An 18,981-nucleotide genomic window follows, 5' to 3' on the forward strand; every position below is an offset into this window, starting at 1 on the left:
GTGCTAAGAACGAGGACATGTGATACTCCAATATTCATTTTCTTTGGCTTCTAATCATTTGAATATATATATATATATATATATATATATAATATATATATATATATATATATATATATATATATATATATATATATATATATATATATATATATATATATATATATATATATCAAGGCTGCGTTTTTTCACACCTTTTGTGCCGCGGATTTTATCCCACTTGATCATCCCCACATACTAACCAATGGTTGGTCCCTCATAAAATATTGGTTGCACCTTCTGCTTCACATGCTTCAAGAATTGACAACCCTCAGTGTTCAGGTTCCAAGGTCATGCTTATCTAAACAGATAAGATAACTCCATTTATCCAGTTACACCATGAGATTTTTTCCGTTTTGGTGATTTATCACAGCTTCCGCGTCAGTCCCCCTCCATGTGGAGGGACTTACTGATATGCAACTCTGCTTCTGCCAATCTCAAGTAACTAGCAATGCTGTGAAAAATTTGACACGCCGTTCACACACTGACATTTATTTATTTACAAACCTGTTTCTTTGACAAAGCATTGTTGTCAGATGCCATGAAATGCCGCAGTTGGCAACTTTTTGTTCTTATCAGCAAATATGAAATGGTATAGTGGTGTCATTAAATATCTTGACATAATATTTACAAATACTCAAATGTGTACACATTAAACGATGAAAGCAGTATCTACATTGATGGCTAGACTTCCCACTTGTATCATCAATTTCAAAGAAATTATATTTCCCATGTGAGCCTGCGTTATACATTTCATTTGCCGATTTCAAAATGTATGATTCATGAGAATGATATTTGGTTTTGAAAGTTTATTCCATTGCATACCCACATTATCCCACAGCAATGACTGTTTTCAGTATAGGCAATTCTGTATTCTATTTTATTCAAGATAACTGATAAAAATAATATTGTTTGAGATGAGACTCAGCAGTGGCATTTTAACAGTAACTGTGTATTTTTTTTCAATACTTGCAACTTCATTTTTTCCATGGTATTTTCCATGGCATGTGTTGCAAGGGACATGGCGGATTCAGTCTGCTAAGATAGCTATGTACATTGATGTTGTTGGTGTTGGTTTAAAATGAACAAAGTTTCGCTTTGAAATCGATTTTATCAATTTTTTTGGAGGTGGGGGATCTAATGGTTTATCCACTCTGAGACGGTTGGTCTACATGTAGAGTAGGTTTCACTGAAGTTCTGCAAGCTCAAACCAGGGTATACTTTGCAACACATGGCTACTCTTTGTGGACCATAGAGGTGTGGGTAATTTGTCCTCCGCAAGGAAATTACCCAAGACATCATCATCATCATCATCATCATCATCATCATCCCAAATATGCCATCAAGATGTTCCCGTTTAAATCTGAAATGACAAAAGGTGCTCATTTTTTTAAAAACAAATTTTGTAAGTCACAAACATCGTAGTTACATAATTCTGCCATCAACACAGACATTGACGATTGAAACCTACTACACTACACAGAGCTCATTCAAATCAGTGTGAGATGAGAATAGCCAAGCCTCTGATGAAATTCATCAGGGTGACGGACACCTTGAGCTGTCACAGTCGTCAGATTGAGTACATCAAAGTATTAAATTGACTGTAGATCGCTGAACACGGGACAAACTGAAAGCCAGGTGGGAGCTGTATAAATACTTGAACTGCTTGAGTGCAAAAACAAACACACAAACCGACAAACACAATGAATTATGTCAAATCTGAGATCCAATTTCTAACTACTTTGATAAGCAAACTGTTTGTACATCACAATACATTAGAAGCCTATACACTATTATCCGTAAGAGCTTAATAACTGAAGTAAGTTCTATTTTTGAAGAAAGCACAGTGATATTGTGTTTCTAACCTGTTCTAACACAAGAAAATGCGAGAATTTTATTAATTTTATTATTATTGATTAAAAATTTACTATTTGATCATATTACTGAACAGGTATTGATGAGATATATACATTCAAGGCTAATTTTTATTTCAAAAATACTTTTTTTATCAATATGTACCATGCTGAAGTTTATTGGACAATGCAGTTTTCTTGATGATATTTTTAATGTTGTATGAAAACAGTATCCATGGAAATATTTACATGTGTTGTTCACGTTGTCTAAAGTGTTTGAGCCATTAGTGTTTGCCACAGACCCCGGAGAGATGCGTTGCCAGGGTCCATTCCTGCCTCTGTTTTTCAAGTGAGGCCAAACAAAGAGTAAGAACAGCCACATGTGGTTTGTGCAAACCAACGCATCATTCAATTTTTTTTTTCTCTCTCTGACACTCATTTCAGCTTAATAATAAGTCTGTGTTGAAGAAACTGTCTGAAAGGAACTCACAGTTGCAAGGTTATACCAGTGCCTATCTCTGACAGATCAAATAGCTATCATTATGTACACAGCACTGCCATCCCAGTTATGTAAGGTCTCTTTACAACCTCACTTCAAAGTCATTCAACTCAAGTAAAATTGCTAGCCTGCTGAAATCTTTGGCACCATACCATAGATTAACATCTTAAATATCAATACCATTCATTTTCCTAACCTTTGAAAAATAAAATAGACAAAAGTTAATCTGCTTTTGATTACATTTTAAGCCAGCTTACATCAACTTATGAAATGTAAATATACACCAAACAAACAATAAAATTGAATGAAAAAAATTGGATATATGTTAATAAACTTTAGGGTAATACATTCTCTTATGTAAACGGATTATTGAGATAAGTATCAAATGATATAAACTGACATCAAATATTTATTAGTATCTAGAACTAAAATAAAACGATGCACATACACGTTATATATATAAATATATATATATATATATATATATATATATATATATACACACACACACAAAATGTATACAATGTGCCCTCCATATATATATATATATATATATATATATATATATATATATATATATATATATATATATATATATGTATGTCTGTGTCTGTCTGTCTGTGTATGTGTATAAAGTATGTACACGTATATGTTTATGTGTATATATGGCATATAATATGCATGTACATCAATTTTTCTATATGGTGGAGAGAGAGAGAGAGAGAGAGAGAGAGAGAGAGAGAGAGAGGGAGAGAGAGAGATAGAGGGGGGAGAAGATAAATGTTTATATCATACTGTGTTGTATGACAAAGGGAACATGAAACACCAACATAAAAGGAAAGCCCCAAACCATGCTGTTATTATGGTATTACAGTATATTAAATAAAATTGTTACTGCCAGTATACAACTTAAAATAGTGACTATGGCATAGATTGCTATGCACAGGCTGAATGTGTTTGCAGTGGATATTAAATTTATATGCATGATGTGTCACCATGGTAATTAAGTTTGTATAATGAGGTCCTGGTAATGCTGAAATAACATAAATGGTGGGTTGATTCTTTTTATTTTGAATTTTTGAGTGAAAAAGTGTTTGGTTCAAGGCCATATTTTATGTTTTTATCATACAAAGTTTTAATGAGATGGTTTTCGTCTAACGAGGGTGTAAAACTGGCCATGCGACCCAACAGTTCAAAATGTTTTGGTTTCCGTGCCAACGACCTGACAATATGGTGCCAGGATGTGTCACCTGTTTGACAGCAGATTAGCAATCCCTAACCCTGGAAGTAATGGGGATTTGATCCCGATAACGATGAAATCACCGACTGCCTATGGGCAAAGATAAAAAATTACAAGGCACCTTGAAGTACGAGATGAGTCATAACATACCTCCGTAAAATGCAACTTAAAACTGTCTGACTGGTTTGCCCTGGATGCCACATTTGGGTAAGTACATATTTAATGGTGAACACCAACCCTCATGAACTGTCAGTGGCTTGAAGCAATTTGAGACAATTACCCAAATACGGCTCATAAAACCTTTTTGCTTATATTCTTTTGATATTTTATGAGTAAAATGGAGCATATTTAGGAAAATATGGGCAAGCTAGATCTGAGGATGAATGGTTGTAGAGACCTTCCCCCTCATGTATATCACAATGGCCACCCCTATTTGAAAATAGTTCCTTCTGCTGGTGATGTCACTACAGACTGAGTCACACTTATACAACCTGTACTTCTGTTGTCAGAAACTGACATCACTTCCAACCCAGCATGATATCATTCGCATCACTGCAGGAGCCATTCCCATCACCACAGGGATCATCAGTGTTTTACATTTTTTCCAAGTTTTCCATTGATTCTTTTACATACATGCTTTTTGTGACATGACGTGAACACTGATGAGCATATGCAGTCTTCAAAAGTGCCAAAATTTGTGTCGAGGAAATAATGTGGACAGCCGTCTTCTGCTCTCAAAAGGTGCCACGGATACAAACTGATTTGTGTACTCTGTGCAACCGTTACAAAACTTCAATGCATCCATTGATTTAGATGAAGTGAAGGTTTTGCCAGGTTTCCAGTGTTTCAACTGTCCGTCCGAGTAATAACCCGAGTTCTGAGGACACTCTCTTCTTTGTTTAAAATTTGCTAGACGCGAGAAAATTGCCAAAAAAGGTGTGCCAGATGTTCACAGTGCAGGTTGTAAAAGTGAAAGAGCTTTCGAGATATTGAGCGTGCATAGCTCTTTGCTGTATCTGTAGGAGACAATGCTTAATTATAAAACAATACTGAAAAACCCTGAGCTGACTATTGTATTTCTTAGATTACAAAGGAAAAAGGTGGCATAGATACCTGGAAAAAGGAGACAAATTGTAGAAATTCCTACTATATTTTTTGTTATTTTACAACAGTGTGACAGATGTGACCCCATTCTTGTATTTGGACAGGCAGGCTAACAGTTGACATTAAAATACGTATCCTGAATTTCCCTTCATGTTTTAAAAGCCAGTCCTTTTTACCATTGGGGTATACTAGAAAGCGCATGAAGCACTGAACATATTCCATGCAGGTTTGTATGAGAATACCACTTACGGATGAAGTGATCACACGGATTATCTTGAAGTGCTTCAAATGCACATGAATAGATTTGCCATGGGGTTATCCTGTTCACCCCATTTTCCTGTATAGTGGTCCAACTTTGTCACACAGGACATTGAGGTTGTACCAACATTTGATTGCAAAAAGGGTTGAAGAAGCAACATATCTTTCCGCAGCAGACCTCCTCTGCTCAATGTCACTTTCAAAATTTCCCAATTGGAAAATGGCTGATTTTTAAGGTTGCTTGAGATTCTGATCAAGATGCCACATTTCCAGTCAAACAGAAGGTGTTACTTCATGCACGCGAGAAATACTCCAGAAATATTTGATGACATTAGGTATGGGAAAACTTAACAAAGAAATATGAGGGGGAAAACCTTAGATTCATTCATGATTGAGCAATACCATTATTGAGACAATAATTCAGCCTATTGGTCTAACTTTAAAGTTTATTGCATTTTTCTCAGCTTGATTACAAACTTATGCTATTATTTGCATACATGAGAGATTTACAGTTTATTGTAAAAGCACAAAGTCATGATTTTGAGTGAAAATATCAATTGTCCCTATGCTTTTGTTACATTCTGTAGCAGATGTAAATCTGACATAGTGCTGTCGACTCATAAATACATGACGTCATTTCTCTCCAACCGTTCTATGCGTAACCACCATATATGGCAGCAAAAATTGTCTACTGACAATTAGACAAGTTTCAGCCATTAAACTAGCCAACCAGTGCCTCAGCAGAAACTTAATAATGCCTGTAAAGGTGCTGTAAAAAAATATATGCGTCAATGATTCAAAAGTGTAATTGTTCTTTGCGATGTGTAGTGGTGGTGTTTCCAAATTTGAGTCAATTATTTGCACTGGAGACATGAAAGCCAAATGTGATGTCATCGACCAAACGGTTCGGTAGAGTTTGATTTCAGTCACGAGGTAACCAACGTGGACCATTTTTGAAGTCTCAGGGAGTATACATCACATGTAAATGGACCATACTCTACCACCACCCCCCCCCCTTCCCTCTCTCTCCAGATTTCAAAGACAAACACTCACAGGACAGCTAATCAGTAATGCATTGGGCGTCACTTCCAGTAATCTAAGATAAACTGTATCCTGTTTTGGTTCAGGAGAGCCAGTCAAACCCCTTTCTGTTTGTTTCTCTTATCCCAGGGCGGGAAACTCCACTGACCAATCAGTCACCAGACAAGCGGCTCTGAAAGGGAGAGAAATGTGGGCCATGCAACACCTCTTATCAAAAGTACACCCCTCATGTTTGCGACTGTGGTTACAGAATAGGTGTGTACTGACCTGCCAGACTTTAAAAGATTATCAAATATAATGACTTCCTCTTTTTCCTTTGATATGCTGATTTGGTCTGCCTTGTTTGCTGCAGCCGGGGTTTGTTGCAGTTCATTGAGTGCGAAGGCAAACATCCGGCACAGTGTTTGGAATGCCCTCAAAGCGATTGGCCCCGGAGTGTTGTCATAGGTGGTGCCCATTGTCACCACTGATGGAGTGGCTTTCTGAGAGATGGTGAGTGTGCGTGTGTGTGTAGAGGTGTCCAGCTCTACAGCCTAAAATAAAGAAGTTAAACTCTGCAAGATGCGATAGAGAGACACACTGAGATTCCCACCGTGCATCTTGTATACAAGCTACCTCAGATTCCGTTCAGATTCCAAATCCAGGTGTCAACAGGGTGCAGCTTGTTTTTATGATTTTCATGACCGGTTTTTTTTTATTATACTTCAGCTCGTGTTTGCACAGAAAGCTGAATGAGGCAATAACTAGCCAGATAAAATGCACTGGGAAATCCCAGCGTGTATCACAGATCCTGGTGAAAACTGGATGGTCTAAGACTGCACGCATGTAAAGTTTGAGATCCAAAGCATGCAGCAACTGAGTTAAAGTTGTCCTATCACTGTGATTTGTGAAAAATTCACACAATCTATGCATTTTGGAGCCAGCTGATTTACACAGAAGTGGCTGGGTATTAATAATTATGCAGTGAAGAGCTGAACATAAGTTCACCTCTGGTAACTAGTCACGGGAGCTGAGTTTAAGTGTTTGAGCTGCTCTTAAAAATGTGCTGATTGTAGAACTCCACTGTTCAGCGTCACTTTGTAACTTTTGACAGAAACTTTTTATTGCAATTTTACTGAAAACTGAATGTGAAGTAGTACCTGATCGACTGTATGCAAGATCTCTCAATATTGCTACATGACATGAAATTTTGTCAGAGTCAGGTGCACTAGGTGTCATTTAATTCCTTGCAACAGATGGTCAAGTATGACCATAGAATCAGAGGTGAGGTGACATTATGGTATGTAGAAGAATTTCATTGCTTGCACGCCAAATCGGTTTACTGTACTTTTACTCTGTGATGTATAATTTTCTCCACCAATGTGATCGGTCAAATAAAACAAATAATCAGATGTGGCTGTGTTGATCTTTAGTGTAACCGATAATGGCATTCAGCACACAGTATTCATGAATATTTTGTTACCATGTCAACATCTGTCTTTGTTGACGTTTCCATGGAAAGATCTCCTCTTTCAAGCTGTTCTCAATTCCATTTGCTTATGTTTACAGTTTACACTGACCACAGGTATTGGTTCAGATGTCTTTGCAGGAGAATTAACTCCGAGTTTATTCAGAATTATTCAGCAAATAAACAAGTTGCAGGGCAGGTAAAAAAGAATTTATTGAATTTATAATCCATTTCTATGACCTTGATCCTGATATCTATCCATCCCTGATACTCTCAAGTTCAATGCCATCCAGCACACATCCATAGTCTTCACTCATTGTACATCAGATCAAAACTATGACAGTAAATTTCAGCGGATGACTTTTGGGACAAATTTGACAGCCTCTCCCATCACATATGACAGTTGTGGAGCATTATTTGCATTGGACTGAATACCTGAAAACTCTTTTCATTAAAATTGTATGGATGAGTCATCTCTTTGAATGCTGACATAGTTACGGATAAGTCGGTCAAACTTCAGTGGAAGGAGAAGAATTGTCAGTATTCCGGTGTTCCGGACAATTATTTACACGTTTTTAGATTTCTAAACAGGTATGCTATGATTTAATTCCGATGATGTTGATTTAGTGGCCAATGACAGACCTTTTGCTGATCTGCATACGTGTTCATGATCATTACAGTTTAAATCACAGGTACGGACATAATGTGCTTGACTACATCAATGTTTCGTGATGCAATTTTTTCCTCGATTGACGTCAGGGATAAACATGGCTCTGCAATTTATGATTGCAAATATCAAATGATTTATCAGATCTCCTCAGCTTTCAGACAAATATGCAATTTTGGTCGAGCGAGAAGCCCACAGCACTCTTATGACTTGACATTTTTTGCTTTCGATTTAGAGTATTTGACAGCAGGATGTGTGTTTCAGCTGTCAGAATCTATGAAACGTGGACCGGAACAGAGAAACTGTGTATATTTGGTTAGCTAACAAACTGATGAAAAGGAAATTATGTAGGGATTGACCAGCTGATTATCCGGGATTAAAAACTGGAGGTCATCGGAATTCTTGCCACGTGGTAATATAGAGTTATTCAGTACACTGTAATATAGTTTGGTTTTTACTTTGATATGCTGGAACTCTAAAGTGACACCTGGGCCATGTTTTGAACATTTTTATCAAATTGTGCATCCAAAGGAATCTTGGGATTGAAACCTGGTCACTGAGCTTTCTTCATATTGCGAATCTACAGTTGTAGATAGATTCTACCATGAATATTATATAATGATATGAAAAACGTGCCATTTCCAGTTCTCATCATCTATGTCTCCTCAAAATTTGTTTATATTTGCCCAGCAAAACTTAATTGTAAATCAACGCTCATTTAGCTGCAAATCTGAAAGCAAAACCAATTAAAGCAACATGAACCATACCTTCAGACATCAGGCTTTGCCAAAGTGCCAAAATAAAGACTGGATCTGTCAAAAATCAGAGATGAAAATTATCATCATTTTGCCGAATAAATCATAAAATGTTTGCAAAGTACGTTATAAAACAAAACACAAATATGCTAATATCCTTTTACTATGTTCAGACAGGGAAAAATTGAAACGCTTCTGCAACACTATTTGTGATTTGTAAACACAGGGGATTAATAGATTGAGTCCGCTTGCGTCCACATACACAAAATTAAGCCATTGTTTTGATGTTTAAGACGTCTTAATGCGCCCTCTCGAGTTCAAAAGGTGTGTATGGCCAAGCATTGTTTGTAACAAGATGGCTGAAATGGACGACGTCGTACTGGCTGTAAAGAATGTGAAAGAGGCTCCCCACCTAACTATCCAAAATGTTTTTGTGTCGAGTTTGTGTATTATTCGTTTCCAAAATGTGTTCCTACATTCTTATCCGATTGTTTGTGTTAATAAAAATGTTTGTTTCGCCTCGCCATAAGCTTTCCTCACACAAACAAAACATTACCGTCCACACTAATCCAAACTTCCCTACAAATATCCGAGGCAAAACAAACATTTTTATGAACACAAACAATAGCATAAGACTGTAGGAACACATTTTTGAAACGAATCAAACACAAACTTAATGACTCAATCGAATATTTTTGTTCCCAATTAATAAATCATAGACAATCTCAATTCTCGGTTATGGCAATTTTTGTCGACCGATAAAAGTCTTTTCATCTTCAATATTCTATTCTAATTTAACTACCGTATATAATATCCTAACCTCCTGTGACTTTCCTTCTAAACGTTGATTTGCCTTGTGCACCAAAAGAGATGCTGTATTTTATGCCAAACGATGAAAAAATATGTGAAGAAATAACCATGTGTCAGTCAGTACGGCAGGCGAAACCCGGACGGCCATACATGATTGGGGACAGAGCAGAGTAGATCGAAACGCAAACGGGGTGTTATTATAGGAAAGGCGGTGACTTATTTTAAAGCTGAATAAAATGCTGTCTCTGGTTGTGTAAGTCTGTTGATCGAAATATATATTTTGTTCCCAGTTGATTAATCATGGGGGATGGCAGTCTCGATCTCCCCTTTATGGTTCGATATTTACTGACTCGTTCCCTCTCATTTTTGTCAATTGATGAAAGCATTTTCGTCTTCCATATTCAATATTACTTTGACCGATGTTACATCCTGACCTATACTGTCATTAGTTTTGACCAACGTACAAAGACCATCGTACAAAGACATTGCCCATGCGTCCGGCTGATGAGATGTTTTGCAAAACGGTGAAGAAATGGGGGCCCGGGAGACATCGATGTCAGTCTTTCCGGACTGTTTACATGTAGCTTAGGGGATATCAAAGGAGGTGAATCAGTTAGTTAAATAAAACATAACTTTTCGGACTTATTTTATGTCAATTTTGTCAATGTCGGACTTTTGATTCGATTGAGAAACCAGAATCACCTACAGAGATGTCTGTATTAAACACGGACGCACAATTGGGAATAGTTTGTTGTGCTACTATAACTGTCGGTCTCAGTCGTGGTGTCTCTCCCATAAAATTTCGAAGCTATAGGTCTACACTTGTCGTTTCGATTCAAAGGTAGCGGTACACCGATGACCAGATATTGTACCGTTCTTAAAACTAGTCTAAGCAATTTTACGACACTGCACTATTTGCCATGGTGTCTCCCCATGAACGTCCTTGAACCTATGGACGTGACCATTGTTTTACTGCACCCATTAGATGTCCCTGTCCGTATTCGGAGAACAACTTTCAAGCTGCGTGTTGAGGTTCAGATGTCCGATTTTTCATATTCAAAGGCTTATTGATTTACAGAGAACGCCCGTCTTGTTTTTAGCTTTAACTTAGCACATGATGGCAATTGAAAATTCAAAGCCAAATAGCCAGTGGGAAACAAATAGACGACTCGCTCTCACCAGCGGTCGAGGTCGCAATGAAAAAAAATCGAAGTCTCTGAAATCGGTATCATTGCTCCGCCATGTTTATTGTTGGTTGTACGGCCAGTTTAAAGTCACAGACTTTCTTCACGGTAAAATTCATATAATTGCCATACCGCGAAGTTCCCTGTGCATTTCAATATGTCTATTTGGAAGCAAAAGCTCCACGGACATTCGATCGATGGTGATGAACTTTCTCCAGGCATGTGACATGTCACCAGTTACGAACTTTACCGGTTTTCGATACGAAAGATGCAATATATTATCAGCGTTGTTCACGTTGTGTTTTGAGTTTGATATGGAATATAACAGGAAAACACTAACGATTAGAGTGACGATAGAGACCATGCCCGATACGGTAAAAATTGACATCAACTACTTGCATTGAGCAGTGACCTGAAACTTCAGACTGATATACAAATGTCGACAATATAAAACATTGAAATGCCGGAGAGAGAGAGGGAGAGAGAGGTTTACGCTGTCGCGAACTGATTATACTCTTTCGGATATGACTTCGGTGTAGACGATACACAGACAATCAAAATGTACACCTACTTTCCAGAAATTCGACTAATCTTATAATAAAGAGTAGAACAAATCCAAAAGTGTTGGTGAAGTAAATCTTCAGATGTTGGTTTTCTAAAGTTAGATAATACTTACAGAAATATGGTCGTCATAGTCTTCTTTTAAAAATATTATCTTCAACACCACGTTTCTTATGATCGGTGATGTCATTTTTTATTATTTTTACAAACTTTCAATGCATCAAACGCTATAAGACTATCTCATCTGCCTGTCAAGGAGTTACAATATATTTCCAAGGGCTGGCACACGATGTCAACTTACGTGTCGTCCGTCGAGCGGCCGGTGGCAGTGTCACAGATTGTTCCGTCTGTAATCGCGGCAACTTTGATTTTGATGTGACACCAACGTGCGTTTGAGGTTTTTTTGTTACCTAATTTGTCGACCTCACAAAATTTCAGTCCATGCTTTGAAGCAGTCTCAACATGGCAAACATGTCTCGCTTAAATTTCATCCTCGTCGTACCAAATTAAATACGACCACTAAATTATTTCGGCAGTTTTAATTTCCTATTAATTTCGACGTTTTTTCAAATTGTAATTATTTTTTATGGTCGAATCGATAGGGTTTTTGGTAGCAAGCTTATCTCTTTGTCAGACCAGTATACCGCGAGATGTAGTACTGTGTTCGGCAGCCATGGCGAAAGTGAATATTGTATATTGTATATTGTTTGTTTTATGTTACAAATACCTGTCGCATGAGGGCGTTTGAAACGCTTCTGAAGCGGCTCAGTCTGTCCACACAGCGATTTGCGGATAGAGTTAATCCCTACAACGGCTCTGGTCGGACCGACTAAACCGTCTCAAATCTGAAACGCTTCAGAACCACTTCGGAGTGTCCACACATAACTTTCTGTGTCAGTATTGGCCCAGAACCGTTTCAGAGACGTTTCAATGGCCTGTGTATGAACGGCATATTTGATTCTTCAGTGGTCTAATTTCTTAATGCTTTTTTGATGTATGATAGCCTATTTTTTTATCTGAAATGATCAGAGGTTATAAAGTTTTGTTTGGTCCACTTGAGTCAATTCCTAAAGCAAACGTGCCACATGTCACATTCTACCCCAAATAAGTCATAGGTCTAACTCGCCCAGCTACCAGCTTGGGGTATTGTGCCACCCCTTAGTCAATCAGTATTGAGAGAGAGAGAGAAAAAAAACATCCCCAGTTGCAGGGCAATGGCATTAGAGTCACTTGATAAGGTAACGGAAGTATAGGTGACCCCAGGGGTCACACATCTTCAGAAATTTACTGGGGCACAAGATTTACCGGCAGTCAGTGATTCGACCGCCTTTTCTTTTCGATTTCCTTCTCTGCACTTTTTGTTGGGGTGTTTTTGCCATGGCTGAGTGAGCGCATTGTAGAGCAATGCCGTTTGTGCATTCATTGCTTGTCCACATGCCAGAAACATCATCATTTGCAAAGTATAGAAATTTCACATTTTCCAAAGTTTTGTGCGTTCTGTCCTGCATTGTAAATTGGGATAGAGGCATAGGGATTTGTGATTCAGAATAAAGTCGATAATGAGTGTACATAAGAGGTTATGTTTACGAGGGATTTCTGCTGACCAAATTTTTTCATCCACATTGCAGGCGTGACTGGAGCTACGACCTCAGTGGTCATAAAAGATTGATGTGGCTCCCAATGAAAACTTTTGTGAAACTGAATTTCTAAAGGTGGCAAAAAGACTTACCTGACAGTTCAAATAATGAGCCCTTCAAAATATGTACATGTGTGCAGCATCATAGCTCAGTGTTAGTAAAGCAGTGTCAACAAACAAACGACCTAGATCAAACTGATTCTGACCAAAATTGACAGTTAATGCACGATTAGCTTTCTCTTCACATGCGAGTTGAGACCTTGCGATTTGCATATGAATAAAAGCAAACATTAGATCATGTTTGACGGTCAAAAGGAGATTTCAGGAATGAAAACTGACGAAGGGAGTGACCTCATTTTGATTTCAGAACAAGCAATTTCCATGACAATCTCGCTGTGACTGTTTGTCTGCTGAGAAAGCTGTACCTCAAAACTGCAAGCTCCTCTGGGAATTTATACTAAATCTCCATTGGGCAGAAGTCACATTTAAAATGTTCTGAAAAAGTGAGTATTTAGTGCTTTTTTGTGCAGTTTTAGGAGAAACAGTTGATCTAATTGTATTTGTTTAAACTTTGTTGACTGAGTGAAGAAAGAAAACGATTGGTTTTTCTAGAACTGGAGTGTTTTGTTGACAGACTTTGAACAGGTACATAAAATCCACCATTTCTAAGTACCCTGGGGCAATCTTATCACAAGCGTGGTGGCATCAGCATTCCCATGTCAGCATCAAAACACTTTGGCTACTTTCTTGACTAATTACTTGATATGAGTGCTTAATTCAGTGCTAAATCTTTTTATGAACTGCGTTAGTGATTAATTATATATTAATTAAGCAATCAAATTCAAGGTCTGTGGTTGAATCATTTCATACCACATAAAAAGTTTAGCATGCCGTCTATTGGATGGAGAAACATTTTTTGTGAGAAACATTTCAGTCATTTTAATTGAAATTTAAGATGAAAGTATATTTTTGACAAAACCAAGTTACACTTTCATTTTGTATTTATGATGATGTTTTACACTGATGCAGTTTTAAAAACTATTGCGTCAAATTGAAGGAGATGGAGAATGCTTCTTCTTCTCTAAGAAATGGAAGTGGAAGACAAATCACTGGGGGTGATCTTGTCCGTCTCTCAATTGAGACACTGATTATTACAGGGTTGGTCCAGGCTGGGTAATTTCCGCTTGAGAACTGTACTTGTGAGAAAAACACGGATGCAAAGGAAAACGGTTATTTACACAATGATGGGTTGCTTGTATCTTTGTGTGAGGCTAATGTTATGGTCCGACTACTCTGTAATCTCTAGCTGTCTCACTTCACCTGAGGGTAAAATGCGGAGGAGAAGGAACATTTGCATGGCCACTCAGAAAAAAGCCTTTGGTAGCCATCTTTGTTGAAAAAATATTCAAATCACTGGAAGGTAAGTAAGATTCGTATGGAAGTGAGTTTATGCAGCTCTGAAAAGACTACTAGTAAATGATGCCTGTATCATTTGTCAATCATTGTAGTCCAAGCAAAAGTTAATATTTGTGTCTAGCCATCCAAAAGTTTTCTTATGTTTGCTGTACGTCTATGTGAATAAAGTTATTCTTCCTCTGACAGCTACAACTTTGTTGAATCAAATGGCAACAGCATTACCAGAGCATTGCATCTGTGGTTTAAAAAGAACTTCTCTAAGCAATCTTGTTAAAGAATCTTGTTCTAAGAATGAAATTTGCAAATTAAATGTAACACCATTTTACATATGTCCTGGTAAATGTCATTTTGTCAATACCTTATCTTGTCAAGTTCCTATTACCATGCTGGGATACAACAAACCCAAGGTTATTGGAATATCACTAGTCAATCGTAATACCTAGATTAATTATGAAAATGAAAAAAAACAGAAGTAGGGTTCCATTTTGCTTGATCGTATGAAATATTGTTTGCAAAACAGACAGACTGATGAATAAACTAGTTTTTCAGTAATCAATAGATTTTTCTTGTATTTTGGTTAGCTATATGAGACATTTATTTATTCAGGACTACAATAACTTTTGACATTACATATTTATAGTATACTTTGATTGACGTAAGGAGAATGCATTTTTTCTCTTTTTTGGATTTTTACCATCCCTTCCTTTCTTATCAAAGTGAAAATAGCTGAACTTTTGATTATACTATTTTTTCTGTTTCTTCTCAACAATGAATTTTGAAATATGTTGAAGTATGACTGCCTTGCAAAAACAAGACACTGTGTGTAATTATGCAGTTTTATTGTCGACGTAGTCACTAGTCAACGATGGAATCAAACGTTACGAATGTACAGGCTGTGTGGACAAGTTGAAGATCACCTATTTGGACATGATTTTGGCAGTAGAACAAGAAACTTCACCTAATAACAGAACAGAAATCACAGAAACCACATTAAAAGTTACAGCTTATAGCATTTTTAAACACTGCCCAAGAGGTCAAGTGAAAACAGATCACTCAACTATGTAATTATTTTCAACTTGGGAGAAAAGTGTCTCATTTAAAAATAAACTAACAACCCACATCATCAAATATACTAGTTTGGCAACAAATGACGGCCACTACAACGAAGCGATTAAAGACAACGTGACAAGTTGAGGGGAAGGTCACAATTACAGCCAAGGAATTATTAATTTTGAAATTCCTTTTGATGAAAAAGCACCCAAGGGCTTAGGGAGATTTTTTGCCAAAAACCAAGGAGCTTGATTTTCCCATTGTTCACATGAGATGGCATTCCACGACAATTGTGGACACATCCCGGCAGTGGCTTTGTCACGGAGTCATCTGAGGCACGTACAGTTATAAAGCTAAAGCTTCATCAATCACCGCTGTAAGTCGGGTAATATATAGATTGGATCCACACTGCCGTTTTATTGTATTTCTGACGTCGCATACCGCTGTTTCCGTGAGATGATGTTGAATCAACGTCAGATTGTTTCTATTTATAACTTTAGTGACGTGACTTTACTTTAGGTTGTTGGCACCGTCCCATACCGTCATCTTGTCCAGTCCACTCCCTGGCTACTGATAATATCCGTCTATATTGACATGATCTGATCACTCAAGCTGTGCTGACTGGTGGTATCAACTTTATTTTATCGCATCAGTACATTTCAGCCATGCCATTTACGTAAATCATGTGTTCACATTATCATGTATGACATGCTTTCTATACTTTTGACCATGTTCATTTGATTTTTATGAATGATGTTGAAACAGAACTGCAGTTAAATTGGCATGAAATGTTGATTAAGCTAAAAAATGACATCAAGTTTTTGACCTGGTCTGACCTCTCATACCCAAAGTTCGTTTCTTGATGTTAAAGTACCTGAAAGAGCTCACGTAATTCGGTACACTGGATTAGTACTTTACTAAGAAGTAATCTGATTGGCCTAATCAAATGTGTTACGTCCATTTGCGGTAGTATCAACCAATCAGTTTAGACTTTCTCTCAGAATGTCACGTACCTTTGAATAATTGGAAATTTGTACATCTGTGTAGACATCAGTTCTATTATTCCAATGTTTGCTAAAGCTGTATTGATTTGACCCACTGGCTCAGCAATAGTGATTCACCGGGTTCAACTCTTGATTGTTCCAGCCTTCATAGAACGTCACGGTATTTGCATCTTCCATAACACATGTATGCAACAGGTAGAGGCTCAATTAACAGGTGTTAAAGTGTTCTTCATTCAAATGTCAGAAATACCAGAGTGCTGAAATCAATAAGCATGAGATATTCATGATAGATTTGCGCATAATTACTTTCAACATTTGCATCCACATTGTATCTGCTCGGCGAACTACTTGGCATACAACATATTACACTTTAAACTGATATTTCATATGTATCTGAGATCATTAATGAGAATTAAAATAATGTGTTGCCATAGCTACCTTTTTGTTTTCTGTCATCAATATCTCATTTGTTCACAGTTTATTTGTATTTCCTCTTCCACACATTGCTGTTTCTTTTGTGTAAAAGAGTTCACAACCACACATATAATGAGTTGGATTTTTGTGTCTTTTGAGCTTAAAGAAGGGATGAAGAGAAAGAAAGTTGAAAGTTAGTTGCCTAGCAACTGAGTGTTTTATCATCAACAGCTGATGAAGGTGAAATGTTCAGGGTAGCTAATACCCAATGGGGCTTATCAGAGACGCTATTTTCAGTCATCTGATAGGAAAAAAGCAGAAGTAATTGCCTTTTCAGACCGGGGCGGCCTACAGAATGTGTTGCGATACCTATGAAATATCACATAGTTTGATCATTAAGCAACGTGGGCACTTGATTTGTATGAACCAAACTGGTAATCCCCACAGTATTAGCAATTGTGAAACAGTACCAGTTTTACCTGGGACAAGAAATATTGACATTGTTTTTGTATCACAACTACATAAACTCTCTGCCATCCATGCTTTACTCAATGTCCAGATAAACATTGAGCACACACGGGTATAAAATGATAAAAACAAAAATATTGTAACTTTTATTACACAAATAACCATGATATGCAAAGGTCAAACAGTGGGTTTTCCCATTCCAGTTAAAATGTAACAGTAATATTATAAATTCCATTTGCTCTGGTGAAGCTGGTGAAGTATGACTATGGTTACTAATTAATGAAATTTGGAGATTATTTCTGGACAGACAAGGTTTCTAAGCACACAGCTTATGCGGCTGTACCATTTCAAAGCCCAGCTATAACTGTGTTTATTTGTTCAAAATCCTAGACACCGGGATTACAGATCAGCTGAGCAGTTTTAGTTTGACTTGGCAGGGACCAAAAATCCATGCACTGAGGATGAAGTGACAACGTGATAGGTCAATTCTCACAGCTTGCTACCACCGTGTGGTAGCTCCCAACATTTGCTAGGTCACCGTAATGAGAATGTTTATGATATTTGACGAATTTGACAACGTCATAGCTGGAATATTTGCACACACACAGGCCTTCCATGAGTTGCTAACCCCCCTCCCCATCTCTCGGCCTTGTTTAATTTTCATGTCTTATTAAGACCTTATTTCCATATGCTTATTATCTCCATTTCAGATGACATGCCCTGCTCTTCATGGATAAAGCTTCATGGTTTGTTCGTTAAGTAATCAAGATACAAGAAGGCCTATTTTCATCAAACTCTTGACAGCCTCGTTTGGCTTTACTAAACTATGATATCATACCTGACAGTATTGCACAGTTTGCACTGGGCAAATATGGCATATGATAGGCATATGTTGTAACTATGATTTCAGTGCATGGTTAATTTTCCTGTAGCCAAGTACCGAAGCCTAGAGCCAGCTTTAGGTCTGAAGGTCCAAAGCATGGTTAGTGAAATTTAAACCAAAAATCATCGGCGCACCAGGCCAGCAGCATTGGAAATGAAGACATAAATCACCCAGCTTCATAAATTTCCGAAAATATAGCAAGCCTAGACATTATACAAAAAAAAATGACATTGCAATAAAAATTTTACAAAAAATTAACATCAAAATAGTTAAATGAGTCACATTTTGGAATGGTGAATTATGGGGGAATGTATATATGAATTGTTGGATTGGGGTATAGTCACTACTTTGGTACAACCAACAGGCTCCCTACTCTACGTTGATTGCTATCAGAGTTGCAATTCAAATTACCCTCGTAACAGATAAGTCTTATCCTACTTCAAATAATGCCAATACATTTCCTGATATAATTCATATGATCCTAAATATATCTCTCTCTATTTATGCCCTATTTATGGGATAGCTTCATTCTATCTTGGTTGAAGATCAAAGTTATGATGGCCTATCTCCTCTCTGCTGGAATCTCCAGCATTGTTTGTTTGCTTTTCTGGCAGCTGAACAAATCTGATGCATTGACTTATACAGTTCAGGG

The 18,981-nt window shown here is 37.3% G+C and overlaps 2 long non-coding RNA genes across 3 annotated transcripts; one reads left to right on the forward strand and one right to left on the reverse strand.

The window, feature by feature from the left end:
• Positions 1–519: 519 nt before the first annotated feature.
• LOC139119994 (uncharacterized) lies at positions 520–13,408 on the reverse strand. Its single transcript, XR_011549023.1, has 4 exons — positions 13,188–13,408; positions 8,916–8,960; positions 6,302–6,567; positions 520–1,402 (listed from the first exon to the last, which is right to left on the reverse strand). It is a non-coding gene; the product is annotated as an uncharacterized lncRNA (long non-coding RNA).
• A 46-nt stretch (positions 13,409–13,454) lies between these two features.
• On the forward strand, positions 13,455–18,602 carry LOC139119993 (uncharacterized). Of its 2 annotated transcripts, none has more exons than XR_011549021.1 (3): positions 13,455–13,597; positions 14,252–14,514; positions 18,157–18,602. It is a non-coding gene; the product is annotated as an uncharacterized lncRNA (long non-coding RNA). The 2 variants fall into 2 exon arrangements; XR_011549022.1 differs by having other exon boundaries at positions 13,460–13,597; positions 14,401–14,514; positions 18,157–18,597.
• The last annotated feature ends 379 nt before the right edge of the window (positions 18,603–18,981 follow it).

Source organism: Ptychodera flava, chromosome 20, assembly GCF_041260155.1.
Source record: "Ptychodera flava strain L36383 chromosome 20, AS_Pfla_20210202, whole genome shotgun sequence".
Taxonomy (NCBI): Eukaryota; Metazoa; Hemichordata; class Enteropneusta; family Ptychoderidae; genus Ptychodera; species Ptychodera flava.